The 18,777-nt window shown below is 44.4% G+C and overlaps 1 long non-coding RNA gene across 1 annotated transcript; it reads left to right on the forward strand.

Annotated features, from left to right (window-relative positions):
* The first annotated feature begins 43 nt into the window (after window positions 1-43).
* Window positions 44-1,143, forward strand: LOC134437475 (uncharacterized). Its single transcript, XR_010032384.1, has 3 exons — window positions 44-202; window positions 280-340; window positions 447-1,143. It is a non-coding gene; the product is annotated as an uncharacterized LOC134437475 (long non-coding RNA).
* Window positions 1,144-18,777: the final 17,634 nt, after the last annotated feature.

The following is an 18,777-nucleotide window of genomic DNA, read 5'->3' on the forward strand; positions in this document are numbered from 1 at the left end:
GTCCAGTAAGGTGTGTCCTTCAGCAGTTCCCATACCCCAATGACGTCACGGGACTCAGGTAGCCGCTCAGTGGCTAATCCGTAATTGGTGGCTATGCCATTGTTTTTATAAAACCAGATGAATTAGACCGGCTCATTGGAGCCTTCCCGGTGTGCGGGTATTCGCTGATGATGCCCGGTGCCTTTGCTACGGGTGCAGCAAGGTATGTGTGATCACAGTTTTGTCTAGATGACTGCAACCAGCTAGAGCTGTGTATTTAAACATACTGTTCATTCTCAGGAGCCAGAGTTTCCGTGGCGTCTAACCCCAGTGGCTTCCCCTCCCTCTCAGTGTTGTCGAGGTGAGCTTGTAAAGATCCTTTGTCCTATGCATAGCTCATGTTAAACATTTGTCAACTATTTGTATGTAACATGTACTGATCTGTGTGTATGTTCACCTAATTCCAGACACCTCAGAGTACGTCGAGGGTCTGTCTCTGTGGGCAGACTGCTTGCGGCAGCTGCTCACCGCTGTTTTGCCCTTACGAAATTGTTTAGCCTTTCTGTTTTGTTTGTTTGTTTCATTTTCTTTTGCCTGTCCGCCGCTTTAGCTTGTCACTTGTCATTGTACGGGGTTTGGCTGTCACAGTTCTAGGCCCATGTACGCTGCTCTAGTCGGGCGGCCATACAGTAGACTAGTAGTTTTGAGTGTGATTATACGGATTTACTCTGTGTGTAGTGGATATCCACACGTATTGTCATTTAATCACTTACATAGCGTAGTGAGCCTATGCGCGTGTGTGTGACTGGCGTTTACCATAGGCCCTTGGTTTTGTGCACGAGTGGTGAACTAATTTATTCTCAACTAGTAAGCCGGCCCGGCTGGCCTAGCTCGGTGAACCCCTTTTATCCTGTGGCAGCCAACCCCGTTCCAATGAACATTACTGTTTTTATCCCAGCGGCGCAGGTTTTTAACTATTGACTTTGTATTAATAAAGAAAATATTGTTATTCCTTTAAACAAAGGTACGTCTCTTGTGCATTCTATCCGAACCTGTTGTGCCTTATTGGTTGAAATCAAAATATATTCTGGGGTGGCAGTCCCCCAGTGGCGTAGTCGTGCAATTACAAGTATCAGTTTGATGGTTATTATTTTAGGAAAACTAACATCTAAAGGTCCACCTTGCTACATATAGCTTGAGTTTAATCGGCAAAATTCGCCCTGGTTGCTCAAGAAGCTTCGCTCCATGCCGAATTCGCTCTGGTAGCTTTATGCCCCGTGTACATCAAGCGCTACCAACGCGACCCAGGTAGCTGGTGTGGTTGAAGAAGTTTAGCCGTTAATTAGTTTTATTCGCTCTGGACGCTGCACTGACATGTTTGATTCAGCTAATCACATAACGGCTCTGTCTTGACAGCCTGGGACATTCCTCGATATGAACGTTCCAATTGGTTTTCGCCGAACCGCGTCATAGCAAATTCGCTTGAGTTTAATCGGCAAAATTCGCCCAGGTCGCTCAAGAAGCTTCGCTCCTGCCGAATTCGCTCTGGTAGCTTTATGCCCCGTGTACATCAAGCGCTACCAAATTCGAATACCGAATTCGCTCTGGTAGCTTTATTCGCCTTCCCTCCATAGAGAAACAATGACTTCCGCCGCGCAGGTCGCTTAGTTCGCCTTCGATGTACACGGGGCATTATTCGCCTTCCCTCCATAGAGAAACAATGACTTCCGCCGCGCAGGTCGCTTAGTTCGCCTTCGATGTACACGGGATATAATGCACCAGTTGCCCTGTAGCCAGGAGGGGGGCATTCCATTTTCTGCATTATTTTGCGCTTGGGCCGTGGGAGGATACTTATTTTCGTTTTCACCAACACCACTGTGAAGTGTGTGTCACTGTGTTCACAGTCTTTACCCCCTTATGAGACACTTCGTCCCAAGCATGTCAAACGTGAGGGGGTCTTCATCATTGTGTATGATAGTGTCACGTTGTGCTCAACTATTTCGTTTGTCAGAAACTTGCGGCAATGACACAGAAACATAGTGCTCCCACTACAAGTAGACAGGGCTCTAAATTAACACACGCCAAATGCGGGTGAAAATCCATTTTGGCTAGTAGAAAAAATAATCCACTTGCCAAATTGGCCGGTAGACTCTAGCGCGCGCCCGAACGTCAAACAGCTGCCAGCACAGATCTGTGGCTGACTGCCGTCTGATGAATGTAAAACGGTGCCTACATTACCCATGAACATTAGGCCTACCGTCATGATGTAGCCCACACCCATTGGCTGGCCGTTATTCACAATAACGCAGCTTCACATTCATTGGCTGCGTGTTAGATGCCCGCGCTGGAACTACTGTTGATCAAATATTTTCAATGACCGGACTAGCGCGGATTACTTCGGTTTTGTAGGTTTTGGACGGGTGAAAAAGAATGTGGCAGTGGTTAGAGCAAGGTTATGTGTCGGTGAATGCAACTTGCAACTGTAGTGACACTGAAATGGAGTGGTGGTGGTTGAGCGAAAACGGCATGAGTGGAGGAGCATGACAGCTGTCTGTCAAAACCGTGTAGCCCTGCTGTCAGAAGTCGTCTGATATTTGCGAGGTCCTCGCAACTACCTACGATGGAGTTGTCGTTTCCTAATAATGCCCACGCCATCGGAAAGACCATGCACGAGTTTGACATGGATGAACGAGTAAGTGAGAAAAAACAATGGTAACAAAAAACTAGCGACGCTATGAAAGTAGCAAAGTAAAAGCTGGTGGTGTAACGGTTGCAAGCATTATTTTATAAGTGTTTTTCATGCAAAGGTTTTAATATGTTTATATGATTTTTATTTGGTTATTTGTGTAATACTTACCTGTGTTTTAAGAGCAAACTTTTATTTTGATAACCTCAATCTGCGTGCGTGTGACGTAAGACCCCTAACGTTGCCAGCTAAACGGCAGAAAAAGACATTACCACTTCAAGAAGCAGCCACGAAGATCAGCGCTCTCGTTAAAGTTGTCAATAAGGACGTTTAACTCAACTTCACAACTGTCAAGGACAAGGACCTAAGTCACCAAGGACTTACTTTCTCTCTATTTAGGCACGCAGCCAACGAGGTTTGTTTTGTTTGTCATTTTGTTTATTCATTTATAACTGTCTGGTTGTGTAGCGTTTTAGCTGCCGCCATTCTAATGCTTTGTATTGTGTGTTTTAGTTTTCACGGTTTTGGGAGGCCTTACAAGATTGCCTGCAAGAAATAAAACCCGTTAAAAGAAATCCTGCGTCTCGCCGTGCTTTGAGAGGAGTTACAGTGAAAACTCGGGACTGTTCATCGGCGTCGGAGGTGAAGCTTTCCCAAGACGGGCGCGAAGCAAGACCACGCAGCCTGCTCGTGTCCAGTCACCAGTGTTCATCGCAGCCGTTGTTCTCAAGCTCGTCGATCACGCGCCCAGGTCGTGGGCATGGAACACTGCAGCGTTCGGGGACACGCAGATAAGTGAAACGCACACACGAACTCTCGAATAGACTGTCGAAAGGAAAGCCACGAACTGAATCAGAGACTGTTTCAAGGCGAAGCCACCAAGAAGGACACTAACAAGAGTGGACTTAAAGGGCACATGCAAGAAACGTCTTTTCAAGGATTCTTTTCAAAGGTTTAAGCTAAGTGATGCTGATTTCATGGTGTGTTGTGTTGCAATGATGCTATTCCTGTCTTGTTTACATTTGAGTCTGCATTTAAGGTTAAGCTTACTGAAGCTCATGATTGAAGTTAAGGTTAAATATGTACATATTTCTGTTTATGCTTTTGTTTTAAGTTTTGAAAGTATTTCATACGGAAGACCTCACCTGCCATTTTAAAAGGTATTTTTGGTAATTAACATTGAAGCTTATTTGCCTTCTGATTTTTAATTTAATGCTATATTGGGGTTTTATTTATGAAATATTGAGCCATTTTAGTGCATTAGTAGTCAGAAGAAGAGTGCAGAGCATTTTTAATTATTGAAGTATTTCAGCATACATTATTTTATTGCAGCTTAACGACGCAAGACACATCAGAGTAGGTGTTTACATTTACATACACTTTATTTACATTCACATAGTACAGCATACAGTGCGTATACATTCTTTATTTACACTAAGTATTTAAGTTGACAATTCAGGGTACATTCACTACAGGCTAGCTATGGCAGAGTTTAGTGAGTTAACACTTCAGGTAGGGCAAGCTGGTGATGGAAGTGAAGTCCCTGAACGTCTTCCAATGGATGATGCAAGGCCAGCAGAATCCCAGCCAGCAGAAGAAGAACAGCCGCAGAGACACAGCGAGCGTACCCGTACCCTGACAGAGAAGGGAAAAGCTATGCAAGAGGAGAAAATTAAAACACTCCAACAAAGATTCAATTACACTTACAACAAATGGCGAACAAATGTAAAACTCTCCAAGAAGGCACTATCAGAGACAATAGAAGCGTTTTCAGAGTGTCTACTGCAAGATATCCTTCATGATGTCAAGGGCCTTTCAGGAGATGTTCACCGTGTCTATGAAGACCTGCGCAGAGTCTCAACTCCAGACCAAGACACGCGTCGAAGAGTAGACATCTGCACACAAGTTTCAGATTTCATCGTTGCCAAGGTCACGGCTTACCTAGACGGGAAGCGCCCACATGAAGATGAGCCAGATTGGCCGGAAGCTGGCTCTCTTTGGAACTCCACTCTAAGTGAATTGGACTCTGTCACTTCCTTCCTGAAGGGTCCCTCAGAGCGCTCACATGCATCTTCCTTGAAGCACCAAGAAGCTGTCGCAGAGGCTGCCGCAAGCCAAGCCGTTCTGGAAGTGTTGGAAGAACAACAAAGAGAACAGTTGGAATTGCAGCATCTGGAGGCAGAAGCTAAGAGGAAGATAGCAGCTCAAGAGATAGAAGACATGAAGCGACGCCAACAGAAGGAACAGGAAGAAATTCAGTGGAGGATCAAAAGAGAGGAAGAGGCAGCTGAAATCAAAGCCAAGCTGGAAGAAAAGCGACTAAAAATTCTAAATCTAGAAACAGTCAAAGAGTTCAACGCTGCGCGAGCAAAATGTGAAGTGTACAAACAAGGGCTAAATATCCATGAAGAGTCACAAGATGTCCTGGTAGCAGTTCGTCAGCCATCACTTCCTGTGAGAGGTCCTCAGACGTCTACACCTCAAGCTTCAGTTCGTCAGCCATCGCTTCCTGTGAGAGGTCCTCAGGCATCTGCACCTCAAGCCTCGCAACCAACAGCTACGTCAGCTAATCCAAGCACACTAGAGCTCATCAAAATCCTGTCTGATGCAATGAGTGCAACTCGTATACCTGTTCCAGAACCAGCAATATTCTCGGGTGATCCGTTAAGGTACAGCGACTGGAAGTTGTCATTTGAAACGTTGATCGACCAGAAAAACATCAGAGAAAGGGAGAAAATATACTACCTCCGCAGGTATGTGAGCGGACAAGCCAGGAATGCACTCGATGGCTACTTCCTTCTTGGAACCGAGTCAGCATATGCTGCTGCATGGGAGCTGTTGGAGGAGAGGTATGGAAGCCCATTCACCATCGCTAAAGCATACCGAGATAAGCTTCACGCATGGCCCAGGATTGGAGACAAAGACAACACTGAGCTCAGAGACTTTGCCGACTTTCTTCGCAGTTGTGAAGCTGCCATGCTACATGTCAAGGCACTGGAGATCCTGAACGACTGCAATGAAAACAGGAAGCTTCTTACAAAGTTACCTGACTGGCTAACCGCTAGATGGAACCGGAAAGTCATGGACATGGAAGAAGAGAATGGCAAGTTCCCAAGCTTCAGTCAGTTTGTCAAGTTCCTCTCAAGAGAAGCAAAGATCGCCTGCAACCCAGTCACATCCCTGCATTCGCTCAAGCAAGATGAACCTGAAAGGGCAAGCAACAAGCAGAAGCAGCTGAACGTTGAAGCAAAGACTCTAACCACAAGTTCCAATGAGCAGGCCACCAAAACATGTCTGTTCTGCAAGAAAACCGGCCACGCCTTACATGTATGCAGGAAGCTCTTGGAGGAAGAAGTTGCAGACAGAATCAAGTTCATCCAAAGCGAGAAGCTGTGTTTCGGTTGTCTTGAAGTAGGCCATTACTCTAACACTTGCAGCAATAGGAGTGTCTGTAACACTTGCAAGAAGCGTCACCCTACATGCCTGCATGAAGAAAGAGACAGAGGAGAGCGAAAGACACAAGTCCAACAAAGTCAAGACAGTCAAGCTGAACAGGATGAAGAAACCATCACAGCCTCTACTTCACACAGAGTTATCCAACATGAACCTGGTGTGCAAACAGCTGCAATAGTTCCTGTGTGGCTCTCATCTGCGACTCATCCATCAGAAGAGGTGCTCGTTTACGCCCTGCTGGACTCACAGAGTGACACAACATTCGTACTCAGTGAAGTTGCAGCTGCTCTAGACACAGAGAAAGACCAAGTCAAGTTAAAGCTCTCCACTCTGACTTCGACCACAGTAATACAGTCTGAAAGAGTGAAGAACCTGCAGGTCCGAGGCTTTAAGTCGAACAAAAGCATAGCCTTACCGCCATCCTACACACGCAACTTCATTCCAGCCAACAGAGCCCACATCCCCACCAAACAAACTGCTGAGGCTTGGTCCCACCTAGAGCACCTGAGAGAACACATCGCACCTCTGCAGAGCTGTGAAGTCGGCCTTCTCATTGGCTACAACTGCTCACAAGCCTTACTCCCAAGAGAAGTCGTGGCTGGTGAAGCCAACCAGCCCTTCGCGCAACGTACTGACCTGGGGTGGAGTATCGTAGGCCATGGCAAGACCTGTTTGGAATTTGAAAACCCCGTCAGCATCAGTCACCGCATAGTCACCATGCGAGTCTCACCAGACACCGATTCTCCTGTCAACCTGAAGGCTGAAGTTCATTACACGAACAGATGCAAGATCAAAGAAATCTCTCCGTCAGACACCATCAAGATCCATCAGTCAGACTTACCAGAAAGAGCCGGAGAAGATGATCCCATTTCTCAAGATGACATCAAGCGCCTGTACATGAAACAAAACGGATCTCAAAGAGTGGCTGAGGACTCTCGAGGGATGACTGCAGAGCAGCTGAAGAGCAGCAAGCAATGCCAGCAAGAACTAGCGCACGGAGAAAGCATGGTGGGAGAAGTGAAAGATGGTGATCCTGAACTTCGCAAGGCTAAAGTGTTGAATCCAAGGGCAAAGGAAGACAGGAGATCGTTGCACCGCCAAGCAGTCGCCAGACTGAAGAGACCGATCCAACTACACGAAGGCGGGAAAGAAAGAAAAGAAGCACAACTTACCATCGTCAAACCAGTTCAAGAAGAAGAATTCTCTGTTGAGATGAAGGACCTGAAAGAAAAAGGAAATACAGAAGATAGAAAGAAGAACAAAGAAATTAGTCACTTACCTTCAGATCGAATGGAAACAGCTCCTCCATTCACCTACACCGGCAAGTTTACAACAAAGAGAGAAAAGAAGAAATCTGATGGTGGACGACATCGTGCTCCTACAAGATGATGAAGCCCCCTGAAGTGAGTGGAAGCTAGCCAGAGTCTACGAAGTCTTCCCATCATCAGACGGCAGGGTGAGAAAGGTCACTATTAGTTTGCAACACAACACATGACACTAAGGTAAACCTAAGGTCATCACACTACTTGAGACAGAGTAGAGTACGTAAATTTTACAGTTCATGGTTCACGGTTCACTTGCAACAGTTTTGTTGAGAAATTCAGAAATCCCACATTTAAGTATGGTGTGATTTGGTGGGAGTGTAACGGTTGCAAGCATTATTTTATAAGTGTTTTTCATGAAAAGGTTTTAATATGTTTATATGATTTTTATTTGGTTATTTGTGTAATACTTACCTGTGTTTTAAGAGCAAACTTTTATTTTGATAACCTCAATCTGCGTGCGTGTGACGTAAGACCCCTAACGTTGCCAGCTAAACGGCAGAAAAAGACATTACCACTTCAAGAAGCAGCCACGAAGATCAGCGCTCTCGTTAAAGTTGTCAATAAGGACGTTTAACTCAACTTCACAACTGTCAAGGACAAGGACCTAAGTCACCAAGGACTTTACTTTCTCTCTATTTAGGCACGCAGCCAACGAGGTTTGTTTTGTTTGTCATTTTGTTTATTCATTTATAACTGTCTGGTTGTGTAGCGTTTTAGCTGCCGCCATTCTAATGCTTTGTATTGTGTGTTTTTAGTTTTCACGGTTTTGGGAGGCCTTACAAGATTGCCTGCAAGAAATAAAACCCGTTAAAAGAAAACCTGCGTCTCGCCGTGCTTTGAGAGGAGTTACAGGTGGTCTCCGTGATGTTATTGGATGTCTACTAGTTTAGACATAGCGTAGCCTAATTATTGTCATTCCAAGCGCATAATGTGAAGCAAGTATTAATCCTGCAGGAACCTAAAGGTGTGAAGCAGCAGCAGCAGCATAAAGAAACACACAATGCAGACATCATACACATCGCACTGAGTTGGCTGTGTGTGTGTGTGTGTGTGTGTGTGTGTGTGTGTGTGTATGTGTGTGTCCTCTTCTTCTCCCCACCCCTCTCTTCTGTGCATTGTCCATGGCATTTTGCCTACTGTGTGTGAAGTTTAAATGATAGGCCTACTGTGTGGGGGATTGTTTTTGTAGTGTTCGGTTGTGTGTGTTTGGCTAGTGTATGTTGAAAGTCTGGTATGTGTGCAACATGTGTGTTGAAGGCATGCTGTTTTTGTGTGAGGTCTAGGCCTATACTGCATGTGAGGTTTAGGTGATGGTGTAATAGGCTTGTGTCTGGTATGTGAGAGTCATGTGTGATGCAATTCACTGTTTTCAGAGGAAATTGAATAAAAAATAATGAAAATGCAGGTAATAAAAATAATTACTAAATAATTATAGAATAAACTGAACAGTGAAATATGTTGAGTATTATGTTCATATTGTTTATCTGTGTTGAGGATATAGTTTAATGGAATAATTTAAAGGAACATTATTAACGCATGGTTTATTTTGGTGAGATTAAAAAAATGGCGAGTTGACCTTCCATTTGGCTAGTAAGAAAAAATGTCTACTAGCCAAATTGGCTGGAGGTGGAAAAAGTTAATTTAGAGCCCTGCAAGTAGACAAATGCACCATTTGACATAGGCTACAGCGTGTGACTACAGCGTTTGAAGCCCAAATCATGCGTCCTGCGAATTGACAGTTTGTCCTGCATAATCATGTGCAGTGCTTGAAGAAAAAAAAAAAGTCTCTCTAGTCCAGGGGTGTCAAACTCAGGCCCGGGGACCAAATCTGGCCCGCGGAGCCATTTTATTCAACCCGCGAGATCGTTTCAAATGTGTATTACAGTTGGGCTTGGCCCACATACACCATTAATGTATGCATGGTGTAAAAAGACTTGAACAAGAAATTTGGTGTGTCACATGATGTGCAGATACATCAGCTATCATATATGATGGGAAAGAGGGTGTGTGAAATTTAACTCTGAGTATAAAGCGCATGTACTCATAATTTAAGTCCAGATTTTAAAATAAATGTTGGGTTCGGCCCGCGACCTTGTTCCAGATTTTGATTTCGGCCCTCAGTCAATTTGAGTTTGACACCCCTGCTCTAGTCTATCCCTGAGACCTTGGCAGTCGCACAGGGCGTCCAAGACCCACCTGCATCAAAGAAAGTCAGTGGTGGAATATAACTTTGTTTCATGCCACTTTTTAACACCTTGCCCTAGCAGCAAACCGACCGATTCTTCCTTGATATGCGTTCTATGAAAGCTATACCACGAGTAGCGGCAGTTCTCAATACCGATGTGACCCGCACATCACAACGCGAGAGTAATGTAGGCCTATGTAGGCTGACTTTTTGTCCAGTTAGTCCAACAACACTGTGCCACCTTGGATCAATGTGAAAACCATGACTTTTGCAACAGAATGCATCAGTGAAGCAAGAATTCTGTTAAGTTGGTTTAGTGCTAAATGCAAGTGTAGCAGAGTGGATTTTAGTTGAATTAATTGAGTTGGAAATACTAATTTTAGTTGTTAATCCCGACTACGCCACCAGGGGGACACCCTGGAAAATGAGTTAAGCTCAATAATACTATTAAGGCAACACAGGTTCGGTCACTCTACAGGACAAAGACGTGAGATACAAAAATACAATTTATTTTCTGTACACATAGTTATTCAACATTTAAAACTGTACATTACATATTCATGGTCCATGAGCCTTGGACAGATCACCTTGCCAGGAGTAGCTAGGTGCAATGGGCATACAATTCATGCACTTTCCAAATGGGAACAAAACAAACAAAATATTAAAACAGCATGCACATTAAGCACGTCCAAAATGACCACACAATTTGATATTCGTAACACGGATCATAACATTAAATAAAAGCAAGTCATGCAAATGTAAGGGTTCTTCACACACAGCATGCAATCAAATGAAACAAAGGAAATGCAGTTCATGTACACGACCCACACACTGGCCTAAAAGAGGGAAGGTGTAGCGCACCGGCTTATTGACCATCCATACAATTAGCACTACAAGATGTCTCGCGCAGTGGGCTGACTGCGCGTCGTTGGGGAAAACCAGCAACCATCACCGTCGCTGGCTTGGATGCACGGAGAATGACGTACACCGGAACAACACAGGTGGACAAGACAGCAACCTGGCAGGGCCGCAGCCAAACAGCCACCTCACCGTGTGAACGGAATAGGCAAAGAGGAGAGCAGCAAGCAATCAACCACGGTCGTCCTTTGGGTTACCCAGACGCTCACGCACGCCGCTGCAGGACGGCCGTCAACGATGAGCACGCAACAGTTCCAACATTCACACTTTCATAACGCGCTTCAGCTCCTCGCGCACCGCGCCACCAAACCAAACAGGCACCCCGGAAGACAGCAATAACGCACCCATGGGACTGGTGACGTTAAATAGGAAGTGGCACAGCCAAATCCACCAATACGAGACGGCTCAGGGAAATAACTAGACGAGACAATTAGGCTACACCTGCTACACAAGCTTTTTCCCCTCACATAGAGGACTTGATATTTCAACTACACGGTGCCACCCATCAATTATGAACCCCCTGACATTTGAAACAGAATAAAGAAGAGCAGGAATTGACAGCAACGAATTGCTAAATCCAAATGTTGAAATGTTTCCCCCAAATGCTGTGATGTTGTAGCTTGCTAAAAGTAGGCTATTATTGTAAAATGTACAAGTCTTTAGAGGTGTACAAAGTAGCCTATGGTTCCTCATGAGCTACCAATTTGGCAAAACTGTACAGATGCACAAAGTGTTACTGGTCTTTTCAAGAAATTGAAATTATGTTCACTTATTGTTTCACATAGCCCTAGAGGTCTACTGACAATGTCTAAATTGTCTAAATAGTGTTGCCTATGTATTTATTGATTAATATATTTATTAGGGCTGTGGGGGTTAAGCACTGATTACATTTTAATGTGCAGTAGGCTATTTAGAAGGAAAAAACTACACATTGGTTGCATGATATTGTAATGGCCATATCCGCAATGTTTAGGTTAATAGGCCTACCTGTTACCTATCCATGCATATGGCACGTGGGTGGTGCGCGAGTGCGCGCACAACAGGTTCTGTCCCACATTGTCCCTCAGAAGCATACAAATCAAGTAGGTAGCAGGCTTCACTCAGGTTTCTTGATAACTTTTAAGGGTGCTGTCCCAAATAAAAACTTAGAATTAAAGAAAAGGGGGGTGCACCTTGCATCAATTTTTTCTTCTTTATTTTTTGTGCACAGACGCGTTTCGGCGTGTGCCTTCGAAGCACACGCCGAAACTCGTCTGTGCACAAAAAATAAAGGTGCGCCCCCCTTTTCTTTGACCCTCAGAAGCATACCCCTTGTCCCCCCTTGGACTTATTATCAGGTGGTCACCCTACGTGTGACTGATGTTCTCGGACATATTGCAAGGGAGGTTCCTTTGTTTTCTGCTGACGGCCGTGTGGACCGCACAAGCGCTTTCCGTTGCGCTCAGAGAGATTGCTTTGCAGTCGTTTGAATTTGGTAAACTCCGGAACTCTTACAATGAAGCTGACTGCTTTTTGCCTTGACGTTAAAAAGCTGCCATTGAACCATAGAGCGCATAATTCACCCAAACGGTTTTATTTAAGCTATTTATTATTTGTCGATGTTTACATTCTTTCCCACATGGACATGACGAAATGGCGTGCTAGGCCTACGCCTACTAAAGGTTGATAAATACTAACAATGTCTGGTCATTTGTAATGTACTTGATCTATTTGAAATTTGAAATCATATGGTAGGCCCTACTTTTCCAAATCCAAGCTTAGTTTATTATAGCCTAAATTGCAAAAAAAGACTTGTCTCGCTATTTCGTTGCTGCCACATTAGTCTATTTGGAATTTCCATGCGCAATATGACAATAAACAGAAAACACATCCTCAGGGGGGCGTTGACAGGTTATGAGGAGGCCAGGGGGCATTTGGGCATAAAAGTTTGGACCTGGCATAGAGGGACGCATCTGTTGTCCGCCTGTCGGACTTGTTTTTATTTATTTTGCTACTTTTTTTGCAAATTTGTCACTCGTAACCTTTTAAGATCCCCAAACAAATGTAAACATGTGTTTATTTATTTGTTGGATCCCCATGATAGCTGTGACAATACCGCAGCTATTCTTCCTGGGATCCACTTCACTTCTTTTTCTTCATTTGTGTTGAAAGACAGTATTGTTCATGTCGTGAAAAACAGTAATGACTGACGGTGCCCATCCACTAGTCAGTTTTACGCAAGCCGTACCAACGCATTCAATTCATTTTCAATGAAATGCGGCATATCGTCGTTACCGGACTCGCAATGCATGTTGGGATTCCGGCACGGCGAGCGTGGCTCCGGTGGCACGTCAAAAAGTTGAGCTCTCCTGAAAGTTATGCAAATTAGCAGCGGCTGACGGACTGCGTTACCCAATAACTGTTGATTACATGAAGATGTCCCATGATACCTGTGGTCATCACGAAGGTGCATTTCCCTCTGTATCTATCGAACTTTTGGATGTACAAAATATAGACTACAAGCATGTATGTTGCATGTGCTTATGATGCCTGGGTTCAAATGATTATGTTCGTTTTCGACCACAAGCATAACAACAGGAGGCCAAGCTGTGTGAAAAAAAACACATGTGCAGAGTTCGGTAAGAGCATTTTGAACTGTAATTTAGGGGTAGTTGGTTTGCTATATCGATAAAAACGGCTAGAAATGTAGATTGATGTACTTCCTGTATATAACTCCCGGGCCACGCGAGCTGTAGTAGCAGTGCGTCGACACTGGGCCATCCAGTACGTCGAGCTGCGATAACGTAACGCTATAATGGATCTCTAGCCTGAGACGGAGGGGATTGGTCTCTTTCCTGAAACGAAGCACAGGCCAAATCACAAGACCAGGTTTGGTGAATGGTTGGCCTTATTGCCAGAGAAGAAATGAAAATACATTTTTTTTTTTATTATGTTGCTGAGATCGGGGGCAGTTGTAACAGGGTATGGTTGCAACATCTATTTTTTTCTGCTATGATATCTAGAGAAGGGATTCCCAAACTTTACCATGACAAGGCCCCCCATATAGGCTACCAATAGATTCCGGCCAAGGCCCGCCTGACATGGGCCGTGACAGGCAATGTTTTCTCCACCAAACATGCAATAGATTATAACAGGCATAATGGAGCTCTTAGCTTATGCGGATATTGTTTATCATTATCATGAATGATGGGGATATTGTGATCATTTTGCTGTATTTAATTTATTTCATTCACTTTTTTATTTTGTTTAGCTATGGCCTACTTTTCCTGCCAACTTGTCATGGCCCCTCTAGCATTCCCTCTCGGCACCCCAGGGGTCCCCAGGCCCCCACTTTGAGCTGGCCTGCCTGCAGTACATGCTGAGTTGGGATCAGTGTTCACGCTAGAATTCTTACTGTCCGGACAAGTGGCCGGCTGTATTGCAGAATACCGGACATTTGAAATATCTAACGGACCTCCCCTCATATAGCCAAACACACACTCCCTAATGGGTCAAAGTGTAGTAAATTGGTAAGCAATTGGGGACAACGACGGTACGCAATATTGCGCACTGTTTATAACAAGTTCATTTACATAGGCTATTCACAAATATTTTTAGCTTTGTTCAGTTTCATATTAGGCCTACTGGTGTTTTGTAACATTAAGTATTTAAAATTAGCTAATATTATTTACTGACTAATTGTAGTCATTTTTTGTCGGACATTTTGTCCGGTCACATTTTATTTTGCCGGTCATTCATGCATGCAAACGGCCAATGTCCGGCCACAGCCGGCTAACGTGAACACTGGTTGGGATACTCCATCTTTGTACTGCCTCCTGTGCTGCTTAATATGGAGTTGACTGTTTGCCACCAGTGTGTAAATATGCAGCCTGGACATAGCCATCCATAAGCTTCAGCTTAAATACCAGCGTAGTAAATTCTTGTATATGAAGGTGACACACTAGGCCTGTTCAGCAAAATGCTATAGAAACATCGCAGCCCATTTGCCATGGCCTTTGTAGGTCATTGCTCACCTGAATAGAGCGTCAGAGCCAGTCTGGAGAGGCCGCAGGCACTGCACAGTTGGCATGGTGACACTGGACTGGAGCAGGAGACAGGAGAGTAGAGAGAGGGAGGTGCAGGAGAGGAGGAAGTGTGCCAGTCTGTGGACGGCATTGCAGTCCTGGGTGAGGTGTGGCTTTCAACGGGAGTCTGCAACCTTTGTAACACAGTAATGTAGGATGCTTAAACTGCCATGAAACGGCATAAACAGACATAGACAGGGAAATTGCAGTCCATGAGATGCAGTGCTTATGCTGCAACGAGATGGTGTCTATGCTGTCTTGTCCTCACTGTCTTCCCTCTGAGTGTCAACACGGACTGGAATGTTTAGCTAATGCCGTCTCCAGGACATCTCGTGCTGTGGTTCAAGATTTCCACATCTATGACATCATCGCACCTCTTCCACAGAGCTGAACATCTGCCACCTCTGCTGGACTGGACACACACGTGCGCACGCACGCACGCACGCACACACACACACGCGCGCGCGCGCGTGCACACACACACGCACGCACAAACACACACGCACGCGCGCACACACACACACACACACACACACAATTACGTGGGAGGGAGATTCAAATACAGCATATTCTAATATTAAAATAGACATAAACAAAATAAATGAAATAAAACACTTGTCCATCACAACACATGCATTCAATCAAAATACAATTTTCTAATAAAGCAACATAGACATTAAAGCTTTTTGAATTCGAATTGAATTTGCATTTAAACTAGAGACACATGATGACAAGAATCTTCTTCACATTTTTCACCTTTTTTAACCTCTTTTTTCAAGGAAGAGTTTTTTTTCTAAAATCATAGACAACGGACTCAAGGGTGATTGCAAATGCAAATTAGCCAGTGGACAAGTCTGGTAGAGGGCATTCAATGGCAACAGTTATCTGTCAAAATGTATGTACCCCAATTCATAAAAAATGAAATAAATGTATTGCTTATATTTATTGCTTATTGACCACCCAATCATGTTGTTCTGTTAAGTATAACATATTGAGACATCACAATTTTCTTTCAGTGCATTAAATTAAATTGCATCTATGTATCGTACTAGCCTGGTCCTGACCATCCCATAATGCTACCATTTCCATTTCGTATTCATGGTCTGGACTTTGTTTGATCTGACGCGATTGCAGGAAGCAGGAAGGACATTTTCGGAAAAATCAGGATTAAACTTATAAGTTGTTGAACAAACATGTCTGACGTCTATCTATGGCGATGTAGGACCGTTAAACAGACATGTCTGACGGAACATCCTACCGTAGGATAAAATTACAATGTAGAACCGTTTGTCAGAACACCGGCGAAAATCCTACCGGTCAACATCGCTCCACAGAAGACAGGTACCAGACGTAGTGCGGAGCCAAGTGTCTTGGCGGAAGTACGTAGGATGGCGCGCGAGGCTAGTATCGTACCATATAGCCTACTCACTCCCTTGACCGCTGGATGCCTTCAGTTTTCAGTTTCAGCCTGCAGGTGGCACACAAGGTCCTGATCATTCACACTGCAGGTCAAACTGTGGGCTTTTGGATTGGACCACAGGACAGACAGCACCGGAGGATGGAGCAAGATCATTGGCAGCGGCAGATTACTGCATGGGCCTACTGGGCCCAAGCCGAGGGAGCTTTCTTCTTGTCTGGCCCAGGTGCTCATGGAATCATAATCAGTCCCTGGTCATGGGGTTGTGTTTCTGTGTCAGTGTAAAATCAGAGTAATATAGGAATGTGTTGCAAAGACTAACACAATATTTTTTGTATGAAATGAGGCTTTTGGTTGAGAATAAATGGAGTTCCCTTGGCACTGGAGATGGCGGAAGCACACATCTTATGCAAGCCATCACCAAACGCCACAGAAAGAGAAGAAGAAGGAGGGGACAACGCCCCCTTAGGAGACTGAACTTGAGCACATTCCTTGGGTGGGCGGAGTTTGAATCCTCTTACTCTAATCTACTCTCTTTGCTCTCACTTTGCTCCTTATAGTGAAGAAAAAAGTAAAGATACCAACTTTGCATTGCATAGTGACAAGCATGTTAAATGACGATGGTTAAGTTTAGGGAAATGTTTATCTCTAAGTAACCTGAAGGAATGGAAACTTCTGGCATGGTTGCTTGCTTCTGGGTAGTGGATTAGAATTAAAAGAGAACAAAAATATAAGTCATAGATCTTGTATTACAACCTTCAGGCCACCACTGCCGATCTAGGACTGTCCTAAAAGACTAATTATTCAAAAAATGTGTTAGATTTTCTTACACTGACTCGCAATTTAAGACTACACATTACTGGAAGCTGAACTGTTTATTTGTTCTTTAAAATATAGGCTAGCATTGCAAATGGTGGATGAGTGTAAGAGTAGAGGGAAATTAAATGCTAGAATAGTGTTTCTCAACGGGGGTGGTACAGCCCCCCAGGGGGCATTGGAGAGCTCTAGGAGGGTGTCAAGAAGGACACTGCTGAGGGGGGCGGTGCTTAGTTGACATTGTGTGGCATTAGTCCATTTGATTTTTTAATACTAAGGGGGGCGTTGTTAGTCTGATGATGATGTCAAGGGGGCACTGGGAGGCTTGTGATGAGGCCAAGGGGACATTTCTTCAAAAAGGTTGAGAACCACTGTGTTAGAAGATGCTTTGAAGCTACACTAAAGGCAATAATACACAGGGCAACTTTTAAAGCTCTGCTGTTTCTGGACAACAATAGCCTACCATAAGATGTCATTTGGACTATCTATTACTACATCTCCATCAAGAGAATTTGGAACTTTTTTCATCATTTCATCAGGAAATCAAGTTGCTGCCCTGCAACATTGCTAAAAAACGTTGAGCCTGCAGTCAGGGAGGCTGACAGGAGTGGAGGGTGAGGGTCACTTGTCAAGGGATTCAGGCCTGGGCCCTTCATTCTTCATTCAATCTGGCATTTTGGGCCTACAGCATATGCAGCTGGAACTGACATCCGGACAAACCGAAACATATTCTAAATGTCCAACACAATAAATATAGCAAACAAAAAACAGACAATCAAATTGTCATACATCTGCTTTATCAGACACACACACACACACACACACACACACACACACACACACACACACACACACACACACACAGAAATATAATAGCCCCCAGTATTGAATCGGCGCTGAGTCATAGCGGGAGGATGCCAGAGTAATGCTGCGTATGCAAGGTGACTGGGTTCCTTTACCCCCTCCCCTCCTCTTCCTCTCTCCCCTCTTCCTTTTCCTCCTCCTCCCATCTCCTATTCTACTCTTCCTCTCGCTCTCTCTCCCTCCACCCATTCTCCCCCCTGCCCTCCCCTATTCTACCCTTTCTCTCTCTCTCTCTCTCTCCCCTCGTCTCATCACTAGTTCATTTTCAGCAAGACAGGCTCCCTGTATGTCACCAGAGTCAATACTTGTCCTCACTCAGCCTTAAAGAAATAGTCTCCATTTCACGCATGACTGCAGCACAACAACACTGACCCTAGTGAACCACTGGTTTGCTTAAGTGAAGTCAGTAAAGACAATGTTTCAGTACAGTCTATTGGGCCACTGTTCTCACCAGAGAGTAGTAGTAGGCCAAGATATACTAGCTGCAATATGATGTAAGTAAGATACGAGCCTGTGGCCAACTGAAGTGAAAACGGATGCAGGTCCTGCACCAGTCAGTATACTGCAGAAATTACCACTTCATAGATTCAGCAGCATGCAGGCTTAGAAATGAGATGCTGTGCATGGGCCAAGGTCTGCAGATGACAGGCGTTGGCATTTTAATGTGTCTTTAATCGCCAGCTTTACACCCATAAGCTTTCTCCCAATTCACAGACTGGCGAAACCGTACGTGTGTACTGCAAAAGAACAAGGGTGCCTGGGCAGCACTACAGGGCTCTGCTCTAATGCCCCTTGGGAGCCTCTCCAAAACTCGCCCACCTACGCCCTGTCTATCAATCCTTAAAAAGCTATTTGCAAAGACAGACATAGCCTAGGTCATCAATTAGGCCTATCAGAAGGATAAAGTCAATTCATTGTAATGACATGATGGTCATTGAAGTTTTAAATAATTAATGCTCTACTGGAAGAGCCATGAAACCAAAACGGACTAGTAAGAAACCAGTTTGGGTATATCTGATTCTGACCAACAAATGAGGAGGTACTCTGGATTCACTGGTATCAACTAGTTT

The sequence above is a fragment of the Engraulis encrasicolus genome, chromosome 21, assembly GCF_034702125.1.
Source record: "Engraulis encrasicolus isolate BLACKSEA-1 chromosome 21, IST_EnEncr_1.0, whole genome shotgun sequence".
NCBI lineage: Eukaryota > Metazoa > Chordata > Actinopteri > Clupeiformes > Engraulidae > Engraulis > Engraulis encrasicolus.